This window comes from Anomalospiza imberbis, chromosome 1 (genome assembly GCF_031753505.1).
Source record: "Anomalospiza imberbis isolate Cuckoo-Finch-1a 21T00152 chromosome 1, ASM3175350v1, whole genome shotgun sequence".
NCBI classification, from domain to species: domain Eukaryota; kingdom Metazoa; phylum Chordata; class Aves; order Passeriformes; family Viduidae; genus Anomalospiza; species Anomalospiza imberbis.
In genome coordinates, this window is record NC_089681.1 from 64,591,214 (window position 1) to 64,608,194 (window position 16,981).

Sequence of the window (16,981 nt, forward strand, 5' to 3'; positions counted from 1 at the left end):
CAAACTCCCCACACTCCTCTTTCTCCCACAGAGAGAGAGGACCAGCACCTGGAGGAGACTGTGGCCTTTCTGGACAGGGACTCAGCGCTGAGAGCTGCCATGTCTTACAGCAAGCAGGAGGGCCCTGGAGCCAGGGAGCCAGGTGAGGGCAATGCCAACCTCCCACAGCCTGGCCCAGGAACGCTTGCGGCAGGCGGCGCAGGGCCCAGAGCAGAGGCAGGGGGAGGCAGGAGCCGCTCAGCCATGCCGTGGCTGGGAGCCTCCTTCCTCCCCAAGTGGGGCCCAGCTGGGCCAGGGGGCAGCTCTTGGGACACCCGTGCCCGCAATGGCCCCTGCTCTCCAAGGCCTCCAGCCCTGCCCATCAGCCAGGCAGGAAGGCAGGCAGGCAGGGAGAGAGCAGCCCTTGGGGCCGATGCTGCTGCAGCCAAAGCGCCCCGCAGAGGTGCTCGCGCCCGCTGCCATTGGCTCTGTCCCCTGCAGCCTGCATGCTGTGTCGCCGTGCAGAGGCTGACCCGGACCTGTGCTTCCCCAGGCACTGGCAACAGCTCCTGTGCTGCCCAGGGCGCCCACGGGCACTGCCAGGGCCTCACACCAACCCGAACCAGCTGGGGTGTGACAGCTCTGCTGCTCTGCGCACGGCTCTCGGGCAAAGCAGCCGCGTGTCCCTGGGCTGGGAGCAGTGCCCAGGTCGGGCTTGGCAGAGCCTGTCCGCTCCTGGAGGGCTGGCGGCACTGCTCTGGTCCGGCCTGGCCCGGCCCGGGTCTGGGGGGCCTTTGACATTCCTGCTTGCCCTTACAGCCGCCAGGGATCAGCCGGAGCTCAATGGCCCCAGCCTGGCCGGACAGTCAGGACTGGAGCCTTCCCGTGGCTCCCCAGCACCCAAGACCATCAGCTCCAGCTGGGAAACACTGCCTAACAGGGTTTGTCAATATTTTCTCCTGTTAGATCATTGAAGGGATTTTGAAAGTGACGTTGTTTGGCAACTTCTTCAAGGAACAGAAGTGGTGCGCTTCTAATCAGTAAAAGGTTTATTGGTTTCCTTGGACTTTCAGTCTGGTATCCTTATGCTTCCTCCGGCGTTCCGGAAAATAATGAAAATCTAACAAATTCTTGGGAGAAGGTTCTGAATCCACTAGTAGGAGAAGTCTCTAAATTCACTCTTTCTCTTAAATACATTCTTTACATATAGTTAAGTAGCTGTTCCTGTAACAGACAAAAATGCCGTGGTTTACCCGACTGGAGAACACCACAGGATGTTATACACACCGGCACACTAAAACACTTTTGTTCCCGGGGAGTTACAAAGTTGCAGGCTCTTCTCGAGGGCCTGAGTTAATTCTGCATGCCTCTTCATACCCGCATTCCCTCCCCATGCTCAGCTTTCACCTAGAGTTCCCGGGGAACGGATCTTACATACTCACCTCAAGCAATAATCTACGTCTGTCTTCCCAACCCTCTTTTTCTTCACTGAGCTCTGCAGATCTGCAAAATAACTTTGGGCCCTCTGCACAAAAGAAAGAACCAATTAATAGGCTTAAACACTTCTGATTGTGCTGCTGCTTCTAACAGTCATGGACAACACAGCAATCGTGTTCTCCAGAAGTCAATTCTTCACATCCTCCCTGTTCTCTTGCCCCCCCACCAGACGCTGGCTCCAACAGAAATGTTCCCTACTGCAGCCTGGTGTACGAAGAACCATGAAAGGCAGCAGCAGCAGTTTTCCTCAACATGCTGCAATCGAAATTGCAGTGAAATAGCAGCTGTTTCATTAGAAGCTCAGCACCAAGACCGCACCTCTTCCCCCAGAACTGAGGCCTGCGAAGGACTGAGCTCCCCATCGTAACACACCCTGTAAATCAGACGGGCTGGAAGATTGCTGGGCACTAACTGGATGAACACAGCAATACATTTCAGCAGCGTTATCAAATCAGTCTCGAGAAAGGCACATCATTTCAGCCTGTCTTACGACTCTGTTCTACAAAACATGTAACAAGCAATTGTTTTGCTGGCCTTTGCAACTTTGGGGGACTCTGTAGGTTTCCTTTGGTTGTTGTTTTCTTTGTTTCTAAATTCAAAATTCACTGGATTCGGGAGAGAAAACCCCAGATTCATCAGGACCAAGAAGCACAGGGACATATGTGGCTGACAAGAACACTCAACATTCCTAATGGTAACACCAGAAAGGCAGGAAAAAGTGAAAGATGATATAAATACCTGAAAGGATCCAAACTATCTAGGTAAACTGTCAAGTGGCTAATGTTTTGGTAAGCTCTAAAAGTCCAGATTCCTATTAGGCAATTATCTGAAAGAAAAGAAAGCCAGAAATCTGCTTGGCCTTTATTTTACCAGGACTTTCTCACGGGATTCTACCACAACTTTGGCCGCAAGTAAGGATGCCAAATTTTGACTAGAAAACATTCATAAGCAGGCAGCATTTTTTTCCTCCTCACGGAATTCCAGGAACAGTTAAAAAAAAATACAGAAGGGGGCGAAGAACTTCCGTCGTACCTCTCAGGCGTTCATCATCTTTGGAGAAGAAGAAAACTCTAGCCCTTTCTGTGCGTGGTAAAGAAAGAAACCTAGACAAGTACAAAGGGATTTTAGCATCCTAAATTGTACTATCAAATTCCATGAACACAAGTTAAAACTGTAGCGCTTCAGAGAAATGGTGACCGTTGAAAAGCTTTATTCCCTAGTAACCAAAGAGAGCCATCTATAAAAAAAAACCCAAATCACTTCTTGAAAGAAATCTGACTGTGTCTTTGGCTTTTGGCCAAACTCAGTTTGGAGTTGGTCCAACCAAAAGGACCAAGTTAATTTCTTGTGCTCAACGTCTCTCTTCTCATATTCAACTTCACATCAAATGGGCTGCTGGCAATTTTGACTCTGGGCAGCCCAAATGGTTTTCCAAGATGACTTTCATTGCTCAGAGGTGTGCAATGTCAGCTTCCCATTTCCCGAGTGCTGCTCTTAACATTCCCACAGCATCCAACTACTACAGCCAAGTAGACAACAAATAGAAAGGGAACTTGCATTTCTTGGTCCTTTTCAATTTCTCACGTCTCAGGCTCACCATCACCCTCAGAACTGCTGTCTTGGAAACGTGAATCCTCTTGCCATGCGACTTTTGCCGACTTGATGGTTCCAAGTCCGCAAGACTCTGCAATAACTGCACCAAAAAGAGAAACGAAGGCAAAACCAGATTATTCCTCCACTTGTCAGGAAAAATTCCTCCTTTCAAGACAAATACTTACAGTGGAGAAGAGAGATTTAGGAAGGACAGAATCTGCTCCTGCCTGATTTCCTGAGCTACATCTCTGCTCCAGGATTTTCCGGTTTGTTCTAGGGATCGCTTCTGTATTCTTAAACATTTATCATTGCATTCAGAAGACACTGAATACCTTCTGAATTCAGCACAAGTGTGGGAGGCTCGTTGCTTTGTCTTGTGGCATTGGGGTTTTTTTAATATTTTGGATAACTTCACACGGCTTCTCTTCTCTCCTTCAGGACTGTGACTCCATTTAATGTTGTTTCATCTTCTTTTCATAAGGCCTCATTTTATCTACGGTTAGAACACCCCAATGATCACGTGTCATTCACTTTCCTTTTCCTAAAGGTCCAAGAATAGAATTCAGTAACAAAGAGAATGTCCATGGATCTTGGGGTCAACTCCCGGATTTTGCTCCTCCCTCTACATTAACACACATTTCCTTGAAAATCGTGTTGGGTTCTATGAAACTTGATATGACTGGTGTATCCCCTTTCTCCCTGCTTGAGAAATTCAGGGCATGACAACAAGCTTTCTCACCACTCAGCAAAAACCCCAATGCCTTCTCAAAGCATGCCTTTCAGAACGCCTGAGATGCAAGCACGAGCTACCTCTCGTTAATCCACCACAGCCTTGGCAAGCAGAAATGAAGATCAAAATGCTTCTGCCTACTTACTGACTTCTGCTGCTGAAAATCCCCTGCATCCTGACCTTCTTTACACCCTATTGCTCTACAGTGCCTGCCAGAAGCTCTTCCTTAGAAATGGCACTCTTAGAAGGGTTCTGCTGTTACCTCCTTTGATGCCCAACCCCTCTGTGTCTCCAAAGAAGGGAAACTTGAAAGCACTCGACTCCTGAGCTGCGTCGTTCTCAGGCAAAGGTCCCAAATGGTCGTCTGGGGCAGAGTCCTGCGCATCCTCTTTGTCCCAGGGTATTTCCACAGTCTTTTCTGGTTTGTTCTTTCAAGGTCCAAGCAAGTCTTTTAAATCAGCAGCAATAGAGTAATCGATTTCTTCAGGCGCTTGAGGTTGTGTGTCACTCTCTTCTCTCTTCTTCCTTTTGGCTTTACTGAAATGAGATTGTTCAAAGATAGCAACACAGCACACGTCCTTTTCCAAGACAGCTTCCCTAAGAGCCACCTTGCTCTGAATGTTTCCCTAACCATACCCTGTCCAAGCTGTCACGATCCGCTTGTTGCGGGGTGTCGTGATGGCTCTTTTCACCAATCCCAAAAGTGCAAAAAGGCAAACAACAAGGGACTATCAGTTAATCACAACAAATGCACCTTTATTAAGGGCCAAAACAGTAAATGGGATAGTGGGGATCTGAAAGAAGGTCAAAGAATAGAGAGAGAGAGAGAGAGAGAGAGAGAAGAGGGGGATGGGAATAGCTACAAGCACAGGCGAGATCCTCAGTGGTCCAGACGATGGGGATCCGTCTTGTCGTGTCGGGGAAGTCTTCGAAGTTCTGGTCAACTCAGGGGTCCAGTTATAGTCCACAGAGGAAAGAGGGGGGAGCATGCAGGACAATGAGAGGCCCTTGTGATTGCTGCGGGGGAACAGGCGAGTCCACCGAAACCACCAAAGCAAGGCAAACACAATGGAGAATAAGTCCACTGGAATTACTGAAGGGAAACAGGTCATGTCGTTAGTGGTCAGACCACCGTTTTGCCCCCTGCCTGTAGTAGGGGTCTCAGTCTCAGTCCTTGGGAGGAGGGTCCTCAATCTTTGTCTGTCACGGTGGTAATGAGGCAGATGAGGGGTCTTCAATGAAGGACCACGGGAGTCACCCCAAAAGTTCATTTGGCGTAAGAACGGAGATTTGTAGCAGGTCGCGCGTCAGGCTGTCCCGTGCTGGGTCCATGCCAGGTCCTTGCCAAGTCCTTGCCAAGTCCTCGCCAGGCCTTGTTCAGAACAGCTAACGTAAAGGTACAGCAGCTGCACCTGCACTGCTGCTCTCTGCAAGCCGGAACTGCAGTGGGGGAAGGGGCTTCTCCTCGTGGCAATCGGTAGGCAAATGTGGGGGCTTCAGATGGCCTCTTGCACAAGCCCATCAAGGAGTGGCTCACTTTCAAGAGTAAGCAGTGGGGAAACACCTGAGGTTGGAGTCTAAAGGCAAGAACAAGAGTCCTTTTTAATTAGCCACATCATTTAAGTGACTTTTCACTTAATACATGGTAAGACAGAAATCAAGGTATTTAGCATAAGACTACTTTCCTGCCAGTCGAAAAGCTAAGAGCTACTATGGTTTTCTCACAGACCTGCAAATCTCAAGGACCCTGTACTGACCGATCTCACCTTCACTTCCGGCAGCGAGCGGATGGACTAGAAAGAAAAGATGACACTACGTGCTGCTGTTGGAGGCCCCAGTTGAGGCCCGACGCAGCTGGCGGGAGCGGCTGCTCCTGTGGGACATCACTGACGGTGTCCCCCTGTGCCTGGGCCTCTCAGCCCTTGCTGCTGTCCTCCTGCTCCTGTCCTGGCGACTCCTGGACCGGACAGGTTGATTCGAGGCCCGGCGCTGCAGGCGGGAGCGGCTGCATCTGGGGGATGTCCATGAGGAAGTCTCCCTTTGCCTGGGCCTCTCAGTCCTTGGTCTTGTCCTGCTGCTCCTGTCACGGCGACTCCTGGAGCAGCCAGGTGGACTCTGGGCCTGACCGTGCTGGTGGGAGCGGCTGCATCTGGGGGATGTCCATGAGGAAGTCTCCCTTTGCCTGGGCCTCTCCGTCCTTGGTCTTGTCCTGCTGCTCCTGTCACGGCGACTCCTGGAGCGGCCAGGTGGACTCTGGGCCTGACCTTGCTGGTGGGAGCGGCTGCATCTGGGGGATGTCCCTGACGAAGTCTCCCTTTGCCTGGGCCTCTCAGCGCTTGATGTTGTCCTGTGGCTCCTGTCCCGGCGACTCCTGGGCCGGGCAGGTGGACTTAGGGCCTGACCTTGCTGGCGGGTGCGGCTGCGTCTGGGGGATGCCTGTGACGATGTCTGCCTTTGCCTGGGCCTCTCAGTCCTTGTGGTTGTCCTGCTGCTCCTGTCACGGCGACTCCTGGAGCAGACAGGTGGACTTAGGGCCTGACCTTGCTGGCGGGTGCGGCTGTGTCTGGGGGATGCCCGTGAAGGTGTCTCCCTTCGCCTGGGCCTCTCAGTCTTTGTCATTGTCCTGTTGCTTCTGTCACGGCGACTCCTCGATCGGACGGGTCCATCTGGGGCCCGACCTTGCTGGCGAGAGCGGGTTCGGCCTCGGCCGGGCCCTGCACGTCTGGAATGGACCCTGTCCTCAGAGTCAGGGGAGCTGCTGTACGTTGAACTTGATGTGCTGAGGCTGCTGGTGTCCAGTGAGGAAGACGGCAGAGACTGCTGCCATGCTGTGAGTCGGTGGCTTCTGCGGCCGCTGGTCTCTGCAGGTGAAGACCGGGGATCCAGCCCCGATGGCACCGGGGTGCGGGAGCTGGGGCTGATGGCCTCAGATTCTGAGGAGCCATGAGCAGGCTCCAGTCCGGACTGTCTGCTCCGGCTGGGGCCCCTGAGCTCTGACTCATGCCTGAAAGCTGTAAGGCCAAGCAGGAATGTCAAAGACCACCCAGGCCCGAGGCAAGCCAGGCCAGAGCAGAACCCCCAGCCCTTCAGGAGCAGAGGGGCTCTGCCAAGCCCAGCCTGGGCACTGTCCCCAGCCCAGGGGCACCGGCTGCTTTGCCTCATACCCGTTCCGAGACCAGCACAGCCGTCACACTCCCAGCTCTCTATGCGGTTTCTCAGGCCAGAGCAGCGCCTGTGGGTGCCCTCAGCAGCGCAGGAGGAGCACAGCAGCAGTTCCCAGGGCCTGGGGAGGCAAAGGGGCTCATGGACAACGTGTCCACAGCACAGGATTGTCCAGACAAGTTATTCTGATTCTTTCCCCTTTGAGCCCTTGAAGTGACACATGTACCCTGCAGAGCCTCAGGTGCAGCTCCCCAACTTACCCCTCTTCCTCTGCCTCCTCCCTGCCTCCCGGGTAAAGGCAATCCCTGGCATTGCACCTGCTGTGCCTCTCTCCTAGATCCGCGAAGGCATCGTTGTCCTCCCACGTTGGCTCTCTGATGCAGAAAGGAAAAGCTGATGAGTTTCTGATGTCCTGCCCTCATGGAGGTACAGGTTGTCCCTGCTCTTTCTCCAGCGCTTTTCCAAGTCCCGCGTGAAGCTGAAGCCCAGACTCACGAGGCAGAGCAGGGCCAGGACTGCTGGGGCAGGGCCTGGAAAAACACAGCACTTGCACCTCCTGTCCTGTGAGCCAGGCAGAAGGACACCAACCTGAAGGGAATTCGGATCCCCACGATGAACATTTGTGTAAGAAATTGTTCAGTGTCCCTGCACAGGGGGCAGTGGAGGCATAAAAGACCAGCGCTCATGGCCTGTCCCTGCAGGGCAAACAGAAGCAGGGTGAGCAAGGCCCTGGTGCTGCTGAGCACCTGCTGTGCCCCGGGGCTGAGGGGATGGCTCCTACCTGGATGCAGTCCCTGTGGAACCAGGCCCTTTTGCACGCTGGGCACACCAGGGTTCTGAAGGTGTTTCTATCCTCCACAGGCTCCATGCAGATGGGGCAATCGGTGCCCGGCTCTGCAGTCGCCTCCATGTCCTGCTCTGGACGGTGCTCAGGGCAGTAGGTGCTGAGGGAAAATGGGTGGGCAAAGTGAGCAATGTTGGATCTTCTCCCAGGGGCGACCAGGAGTGGGGAGGTGGGGCACCTGTACTCTGGAATATACTGTGTGACGCAGCCGCCCTCCTTGGCACAGGGCAGGTGGAACCATCTGCCACAGTCCTCCTTGCAACACATGATGGTTGCCCCGCTCTGGCCACAGACGCAGCAGCGCTGGAAAGAGCCAAGCAGCCCCATCAGCAGCAGCCTCGGGGCCTCCCCTGGCAGCCCCACGGCTCCGGGCAGGGCCTAGCATGTGGCCACTGCTGGGTCTCAGCCCACAGAGCCGACGGGTGGAGGAGACTCCGCTGCCAGAGCCTCTGTGCAGCTGCTGGGAGCCAGACTTTGGCCCACAGGCGGCCGGAAGGGCAGGCCTTTCATTCCAAGTGTCTGGGCTCAGCTCTGGCAAACCTCGCCTGGCACAAATCTCCCTGCTCTTGTCAGGCTCTCACCTTTTGTGCCGCCCGCCAGATTGCAATTTGGATATCTCTAGGAAGAAATCCCATGAGTCCAACACGCTCGTTCTTCTGACGAGAAAGTAGAGTGGCAAAGAACTGCAGCAAAGGGGATGAGCAGATGAGGAGAGAGAGGCAGGAATTGCCCATTGCAATGGTGGAAGGAGCACCCAGAGCCACTCACCAGGCAGAACACGTGGGCACAGAGCCCATACTTCTCCAGTTTGTCACCGCACATGTCCGGGTCAGCCTCTGCACGGCGACACAGCATGCAGGCTGCAGGGGACAGAGCCAATGGCAGCGGGCACGAGCACCTCTGCGGGGTGCTTTGGCTGCAGCAGCATCGGCCCCAAGGGCTGCTCTCTCCCTGCCTGCCTGCCTTCCTGCCTGGCTGATGGGCAGGGCTGGAGGCCTTGGAGAGCAGGGGCCATTGCGGGCACGGGTGTCCCAAGAGCTGCCCCCTGGCCCAGCTGGGCCCCACTTGGGGAGGAAGGAGGCTCCCAGCCACGGCATGGCTGAGCGGCTCCTGCCTCCCCATGCCTCTGCTCTGGGCCCTGCGCTGCCTGCCGCAAGCGTTCCTGGGCCAGGCTGTGGGAGGTTGGCATTGCCCTCACCTGGCTCCCTGGCTCCAGGGCCCTCCTGCTTGCTGTAAGTCATGGCAGCTCTCAGCGCTGAGCCCCTGTCCAGAAAGGCCACAGTCTCCTCCAGGTGCTGGTCCTCTCTCTCTGTGGGAGAAAGAGGAGTGTGGGGAGTTTGCCGAACAGGCCCAGAGCCACGAGGGCACTGCTCCCTGCTCAGCCCTGCGTGAGCCCTGCTCCTGTCCGCCTTCTGCTCCCGTCGTCGCCTGGAGGAAGACCGCAGTCTGCTCTGGTTGTTCCTCTGCTGATTCTGGGAAGGGAGAGGCAGGTGAGCCTGCAGCACAGGCCCAGATCCCGAGGTGTGGGGTGCCTCTGGTCCCTGGGCAGCAGCGACCCTGCCCTGCCTTCTCCTCCCGTTGTCAGGTCGCACTGACACACGGCCTGAGCCCAGCCTTGCCTTTTGAAGCCTTGGTCGCACGGGTCACAATGGCCAGGCTGACATCAGCATCGTGCAGCCAAAATTGGACAACCATGGCCTCGGGTCCCTGGCAACCACTTGAGGCGGCCCCCTTGGGAACCCAGGTTCTGAGATGGGTGCGAAGGTTTGGTCAGGCGGGAGCCAGGCAGGGACTCCTGCAGCAAGTGCAGGCTCAAATGCCAGGCCCCAAGGCAACCATCGGGCACTGCTCTGCTGCTGCTCCTGGTGCTGCTCCTGCAATTTTCACACAGACACAGAGCTACCTGCTCTGTCTCAGCCCTGTTCAGCACTGGACAGCAGGGCACAGTAAAATGTTGTCTTGGGTGTTATGGACAAACAAACAAACAAACAAACAAAATTAACCTTTGAGGAACCTAGTTAAAAATGGTGGGATGTTGATACAAAGGTAAATGTTGTTAATACACGTTAAATGTTGTTAATTCAAGTAACAAATTGTGATTAGTTGTATTAAAACCCAGCACTGTTGTTGATGTATAGAGGGGGAGTGGAACCGGGGAGGAGATGGGGTGCCAATCTTTGTGGAGGGGCAGAGAAACTTTCAGGAGTATTGCATCATAGAACACAACCACAACTTAAATCAAGATTGGTGGAGAGACCAAGCAATGGGAGGAGAGAATTCCACAATGATTGGCCAAGACTGCAGCAACTGATAAGGCAATGGGCAAGGGAGAAATAGACCTATCACAGCACGGATCCTGAGCGCCCCAAGCAGGAGGCGAGAGAGAGACTTTAAAAGGCCTGGGGTGCCAAACTCCCGGGTCTTTCCTCAGAGCGGAGTAGGTTTCCCTGGAAACACACACCCCTAGGTTACAAGTACTAAGTTGTTGAAACAGTCTCCGGACTAGCCGGAGGCTTTTGCTTCCAGTTGTTCCTTTGGTAATAAACAGGCTTACTTTTTTTAATTAAATTGACTCCTTTTGGTTACTTTCAAGTTTCTTTCTAAGCTTGTTCCCAGCATTGGGTATATGATCAAATTATTCAAAGTCCTGCAAAGAATCACATTCAAAGCACACACAAAAAAAAAAAAAAAAAAACCAAAAAAAAACCACAAAAACAAACAGAAAAAAAAACCAACAAAAACAAACCCTGCTACAAATATTGAATTGACAAAAAAAGCATATTCCTCTTCAGAAACACAGGCTAACACTTTGGGCCAATGCTTTTTCCTATTAGCTCTTTGAAAGGATTTCAAAAGTAACATTGGCAACTTCTTCAAGGAACAAACAGGAAATGCTTCTGACCTCTAAAAGTAGATTTCTTCATTGGCTTTCGCTTTCCTTTTGGAATCCTTACGCTTTGCCTGGCATTCCAGAAAATCATGAAAATCCAACGTAATATAGAGGGAGTTTCTGAATTCAGTGTTTTTCTCAAAGACTTTCTTTACATACGTACAAGAAACTGCTCCTGTAACATAAAGAGATGCAGTGGTTTCCCTGACTGGACGTCACAAGATGACACGATACACTCCTCTATACTAAAAAAACTTCTGTTGCCTGGTAATTAGAAAGCTTCAAGATCTTCTAGAGGCTTTCCCCTGTGCAACTTCACTAGGTCCCTCTCTGCTCAACTCTCAAGCCTGTCCAGGTCTCACTGAAAGGCAGCAGCACAGCCGTGTGGTTCACCAGCCCCTGCTCTCGCTTCTGTCCCATCAGCAAACGTGCTGAGGGAGCGCTCCGTCTCTTCTGCCAGGTCACTGGGGAATAAGGCAAACAAGACTGGCCCCAGCACGGCCCCCTGAGCTCGCAGCTATCTGAGTTTGGAGCTCCACTGCCCGCTTCTCTACGCCACTGTCCCTGAGCTGCCCCATGAGCATGATACGGGAGGCCGGGACAAAGCCTTGCTGAAGTCCCGGCTGACAACAGCCACTGCTCTCCCCTCACAAACCCAGCCAGTCAGTGCAGCAGAGGTGGCTATGGGATTGCCCAAGCATGGTTTTCTGTCGCTGTAGAGATGGACACAAGACATACACATACACCTGTGCAGTGACAACAATGGCTTCTTCTTTATTACAAGTTGTTCTCAAGTTTTATACCCCTAAAAAAGTGTGATCCTAAGGCCCTAGTTACATCAAAACAGCTCCTTCTATTCAATGGACAAAGCAATAGCTTATTGTATTTTATTGGTACAAAGCATTTAACGTCAATAATTCATTGGCAAGAGTTTACCACAAATTCTTAAGGCACGTCCACTGCTGACTAAGGCACGTATCCTCTAACTACAAGGAGCCCTGATGTGTTTTTCAGTTTCCACGCTAACGGCCTTGCTTGCTTCCTTGCCATGGATAAACCCGTATCTTATTAATTTCTTCTTCTGCAAACTCAGTTGTTTGCCCTGCAAAACAGCTGCTAAACCCATCCAGTTTTCCCTTCCTGTTATTCCACACGCTTAGAGATGACATCCAAGAGGAGATATTCTGCCACCTTTCTGGGGACGGAGCTGAGGCTGATGGGCCTGCAGTTTCCTGGCTCCTTCTTAGTGCCCTTTTGGAAGACTGGAGAGATGCTGGCTTTCCTCCACTGCTCACGCCTCTCTCTGGGGCTATCACCTTCCCTGACCCGCTAGCAGAGCGCCCTGTGCCAGAGGCAGGAGCAGAGACTTCCCTTGGCCCCAAAAGGCAAGGCTGGGCTCAGGCCGTGTGTCAGTGCGACCTGACAACGAGAGGAGAAGGCAGGGCAGGGTCGCTGCTGCCCAGGGACCAGAGGCACCCCACACCTCGGGATCTGGGCCTGTGCTGCAGGCTCACCTGCCTCTCCCTTCCCAGAATCAGCAGAGGAACAACCAGAGCAGACTGCGGTCTTCCTCCAGGCGACAACGGGAGCAGAAGGCGGACAGGAGCAGGGCTCACGCAGGGCTGAGCAGGGAGCAGTGCCCTCGTGGCTCTGGGCCTGTTCGGCAAACTCCCCACACTCCTCTTTCTCCCACAGAGAGAGAGGACCAGCACCTGGAGGAGACTGTGGCCTTCTGGACAGGGACTCAGCCCTGAGAGCTGCCATGTCTTACAGCAAGCAGGAGGGCCCTGGAGCCAGGGAGCCAGGTGAGGGCAATGCCAACCTCCCACAGCCTGGCCCAGGAACGCTTGTGGCAGGCGGCGCAGGGCCCAGAGCAGAGGCAGGGGGAGGCAGGAGCCGCTCAGCCATGCCGTGGCTGGGAGCCTCCTTCCTCCCCAAGTGGGGCCCAGCTGGGCCAGGGGGCAGCTCTTGGGACACCCGTGCCCGCAATGGCCCCTGCTCTCCAAGGCCTCCAGCCCTGCCCATCAGCCAGGCAGGAAGGCAGGCAGGCAGGGAGAGAGCAGCCCTTGGGGCCGATGCTGCTGCAGCCAAAGCGCCCCGCAGAGGTGCTTGTGCCCGCTGCCATTGGCTCTGTCCCCTGCAGCCTGCATGCTGTGTCGCCGTGCAGAGGCTGACCCGGACACGTGCTTCCCCAGGCACTGGCAACAGCTCCTGTGCTGCCCAGGGCACCCACGGGCACTGCCAGGGCCTCACACCAACCCGAACCAGCTGGGGTGTGACAGCTCTGCTGCTCTGCGCACGGCTCTCGGGCAAAGCAGCCGCGTGTCCCTGGGCTGGGAGCAGTGCCCAGGTCGGGCTTGGCAGAGCCTGTCCGCTCCTGGAGGGCTGGCGGCACTACTCTGGTCCGGCCTGGCCCGGCCCGGGTCTAGGGGGCCTTTGACATTCCTGCTTGCCCTTACAGCCGCCAGGGATCAGCCGGAGCTCAATGGCCCCAGCCTGGCCGGACAGTCAGGACTGGAGCCTTCCCGTGGCTCCCCAGCACCCAAGACCATCAGCTCCAGCTGGGAAACACTGCCTAACAGGGTTTGCCAATATTTTCTCCTGTTAGATCGTTGAAGGGATTTTGAAAGTGACGTTGTTTGGCGACTTCTTCAAGGAACAGAAGTGGTGCGCTTCTAATCAGTAAAAGGTTTATTGGTTTCCTTGGACTTTCTATCTGGTATCCTTATGCTTTCTTCGGCGTTCCGGAAAATAATGAAAATCTAACAAATTCTTGGGAGAAGGTTCTGAATCCACTAGTAGGAGAAGTCTCTAAATTCACTCTTTCTCTTAAATACATTCTTTACATATAGTTAAGTAGCTGTTCCTGTAACAGACAAAAATGCCGTGGTTTACCCGACTGGAGAACACCACAGGATGTTATACACACCGGCACACTAAAACACTTTTGTTCCCGGGGAGTTACAAAGTTGCAGGCTCTTCTCGAGGACCTGAATTAATTCTGCATGCCCCTTCATACCCGCATTCCCTCCCCATGCTCAGCTTTCACCTAGTGTTCCCGGGGAACGGATCTTACATACTCACCTCAAGCGATAATCTACGTCTGTCTTCCCAGACCTCTTTTTCTTCACTGAGCTCTGCAGATCTGCAAAATAACTTTGGGCCCTCTGCACAAAAGAAAGAACCAATTAATAGGCTTAAACACTTCTGATTGTGCTGCTGCTTCTAACAGTCATGGACACACAGCAATCGTGTTCTCCAGAAGTCAATTCTTCACATCCTCCCTGTTCTCTTGCCCCCCCACCAGACGCTGGCTCCAACAGAAATGTTCCCTACTGCAGCCTGGTGTACGAAGAACCATGAAAGGCAGCAGCAGCAGTTTTCCTCAACATGCTGCAATCGAAATTGCAGTGAAATAGCAGCTGTTTCATTAGAAGCTCAGCACCAAGATCGCACCTCTTCCCCCAGAACTGAGGCCTGCGAAGGACTGAGCTCCCCATCGTAACACACCCTGTAAATCAGACGGGCTGGAAGATTGCTGGGCACTAACTGGATGAACACAGCAATACATTTCAGCAGCGTTATCGAATCAGTCTCGAGAAAGGCACATCATTTCAGCCTGTCTTACGACTCTGTTCTACAAAACATGTAACAAGCAATTGTTTTGCTGGCCTTTGCAACTTTGGGGGACTCTGTAGGTTTCCTTTGGTTGTTGTTTTCTTTGTTTCTAAATTCAAAATTCACTGGATTCGGGAGAGAAAACCCCAGATTCATCAGGACCAAGAAGCACAGGGACATATGTGGCTGACAAGAACACTCAACATTCCTAATGGTAACACCAGAAAGGCAGGAAAAAGTGAAAGATGATATAAATACCTGAAAGGATCCAAACTATCTAGGTAAACTGTCAAGTGGCTAATGTTTTGGTAAGCTCTAAAAGTCCAGATTCCTATTAGGCAATTATCTGAAAGAAAAGAAAGCCAGAAATCTGCTTGGCCTTTATTTTACCAGGACTTTCTCACGGGATTCTACCACAACTTTGGCCGCAAGTAAGGATGCCAAATTTTGACTAGAAAACATTCATAAGCAGGCAGCATTTTTTTCCTCCTCACGGAATTCCAAGAACAGTTAAAAAAAAATACAGAAGGGGGCGAAGAACTTCCGTCGTACCTCTCAGGCGTTCATCATCTTTGGAGAAGAAGAAAACTCTAGCCCTTTCTGTGCGTGGTAAAGAAAGAAACCTAGACAAGTACAAAGGGATTTTAGCATCCTAAATTGTACTATCAAATTCCATGAACACAAGTTAAAACTGTAGCGCTTCAGAGAAATGGTGACCGTTGAAAAGCTTTATTCCCTAGTAACCAAAGAGAGCCTTCTATAAAAAAAAACCCAAATCACTTCTTGAAAGAAATCTGACTGTGTCTTTGGCTTTTGGCCAAACTCAGTTTGGAGTTGGTCCAACCAAAAGGACCAAGTTAATTTCTTGTGCTCAACGTCTCTCTTCTCATATTCAACTTCACATCAAATGGGCTGCTGGCAATTTTGACTCTGGGCAGCCCAAATGGTTTTCCAAGATGACTTTCATTGCTCAGAGGTGTGCAATGTCAGCTTCCCATTTCCCGAGTGCTGCTCTTAACATTCCCACAGCATCCAACTACTACAGCCAAGTAGACAACAAATAGAAAGGGAACTTGCATTTCTTAGTCCTTTTCAATTTCTTACGTCTCAGGCTCACCATCACCCTCAGAACTGCTGTCTTGGAAACGTGAATCCTCTTGCCATGCGACTTTTGCCGGCTTGATGGTTCCAAGTCCGCAAGACTCTGCAATAACAGCACCAAAAATAGAAACAAAGGCAAAACCAGATTATTCCTCCACTTGTCAGGAAAAATTCCTCCTTTCAAGACAAATACTTACAGTGGAGAAGAGAGATTTAGGAAGGACAGAATCTCCTCCTGCCTGATTTCCTGAGCTACATCTCTGCTCCAGGATTTTCCAGTTTGTTCTAGGGATCGCTTCTGTATTCTTAAACATTTATCATTGCATTCAGAAGACACTGAATACCTTCTGAATTCAGCACAAGTGTGGGAGGCTCGTTGCTTTGTCTTGTGGCATTGGGGTTTTTTTAATATTTTGGATAACTTCACACGGCTTCTCTTCTCTCCTTCAGGACTGTGACTCCATTTAATGTTGTTTCATCTTCTTTTCATAAGGCCTCATTTTATCTACGGTTAGAACACCCCAATGATCACGTGTCATTCACTTTCCTTTTCCTAAAGGTCCAAGAATAGAATTCAGTAACAAAGAGAATGTCCATGGATCTTGGGGTCAACTCCCGGATTTTGCTCCTCCCTCTACATTAACACACATTTCCTTGAAAATCGTGTTGGGTTCTATGAAACTTGATATGACTGGTGTATCCCCTTTCTCCCTGCTTGAGAAATTCAGGGCATGACAACAAGCTTTCTCACCACTCAGCAAAAACCCCAATGCCTTCTCAAAGCATGCCTTTCAGAACGCCTGAGATGCAAGCACGAGCTACCTCTCGTTAATCCACCACAGCCTTGGCAAGCAGAAATGAAGATCAAAATGCTTCTGCCTACTTACTGACTTCTGCTGCTGAAAATCCCCTGCATCCTGACCTTCTTTACACCCTATTGCTCTACAGTGCCTGCCAGAAGCTCTTCCTTAGAAATGGCACTCTTAGAAGGGTTCTGCTGTTACCTCCTTTGATGCCCAACCCCTCTGTGTCTCCAAAGAAGGGAAACTTGAAAGCACTCGACTCCTGAGCTGCGTCGTTCTCAGGCAAAGGTCCCAAATGGTCGTCTGGGGCAGAGTCCTGCGCATCCTCTTTGTCCCAGGGTATTTCCACAGTCTTTTCTGGTTTGTTCTTTCAAGGTCCAAGCAAGTCTTTTAAATCAGCAGCAATAGAGTAATCGATTTCTTCAGGCGCTTGAGGTTGTGTGTCACTCTCTTCTCTCTTCTTCCTTTTGGCTTTACTGAAATGAGATTGTTCAAAGATAGCAACACAGCACACGTCCTTTTCCAAGACAGCTTCCCTAAGAGCCACCTTGCTCTGAATGTTTCCCTAACCATACCCTGTCCAAGCTGTCACGATCCGCTTGTTGCGGGGTGTCGTGATGGCTCTTTTCACCAATCCCAAAAGTGCAAAAAGGCAAACAACAAGGGACTATCAGTTAATCACAACAAATGCACCTTTATTAAGGGCCAAAACAGTAAATGGGATAGTGGGGATCTGAAAGAAGGTCAAAGAATAGAGAGAGAGA

General features: G+C 51.9%; 1 pseudogene; it reads right to left on the reverse strand.

Annotated features, from left to right (window-relative positions):
- Window positions 1-4,988: 4,988 nt before the first annotated feature.
- On the reverse strand, window positions 4,989-9,500 carry LOC137470777 (PHD finger protein 7-like; annotated as a pseudogene).
- Window positions 9,501-16,981: the final 7,481 nt, after the last annotated feature.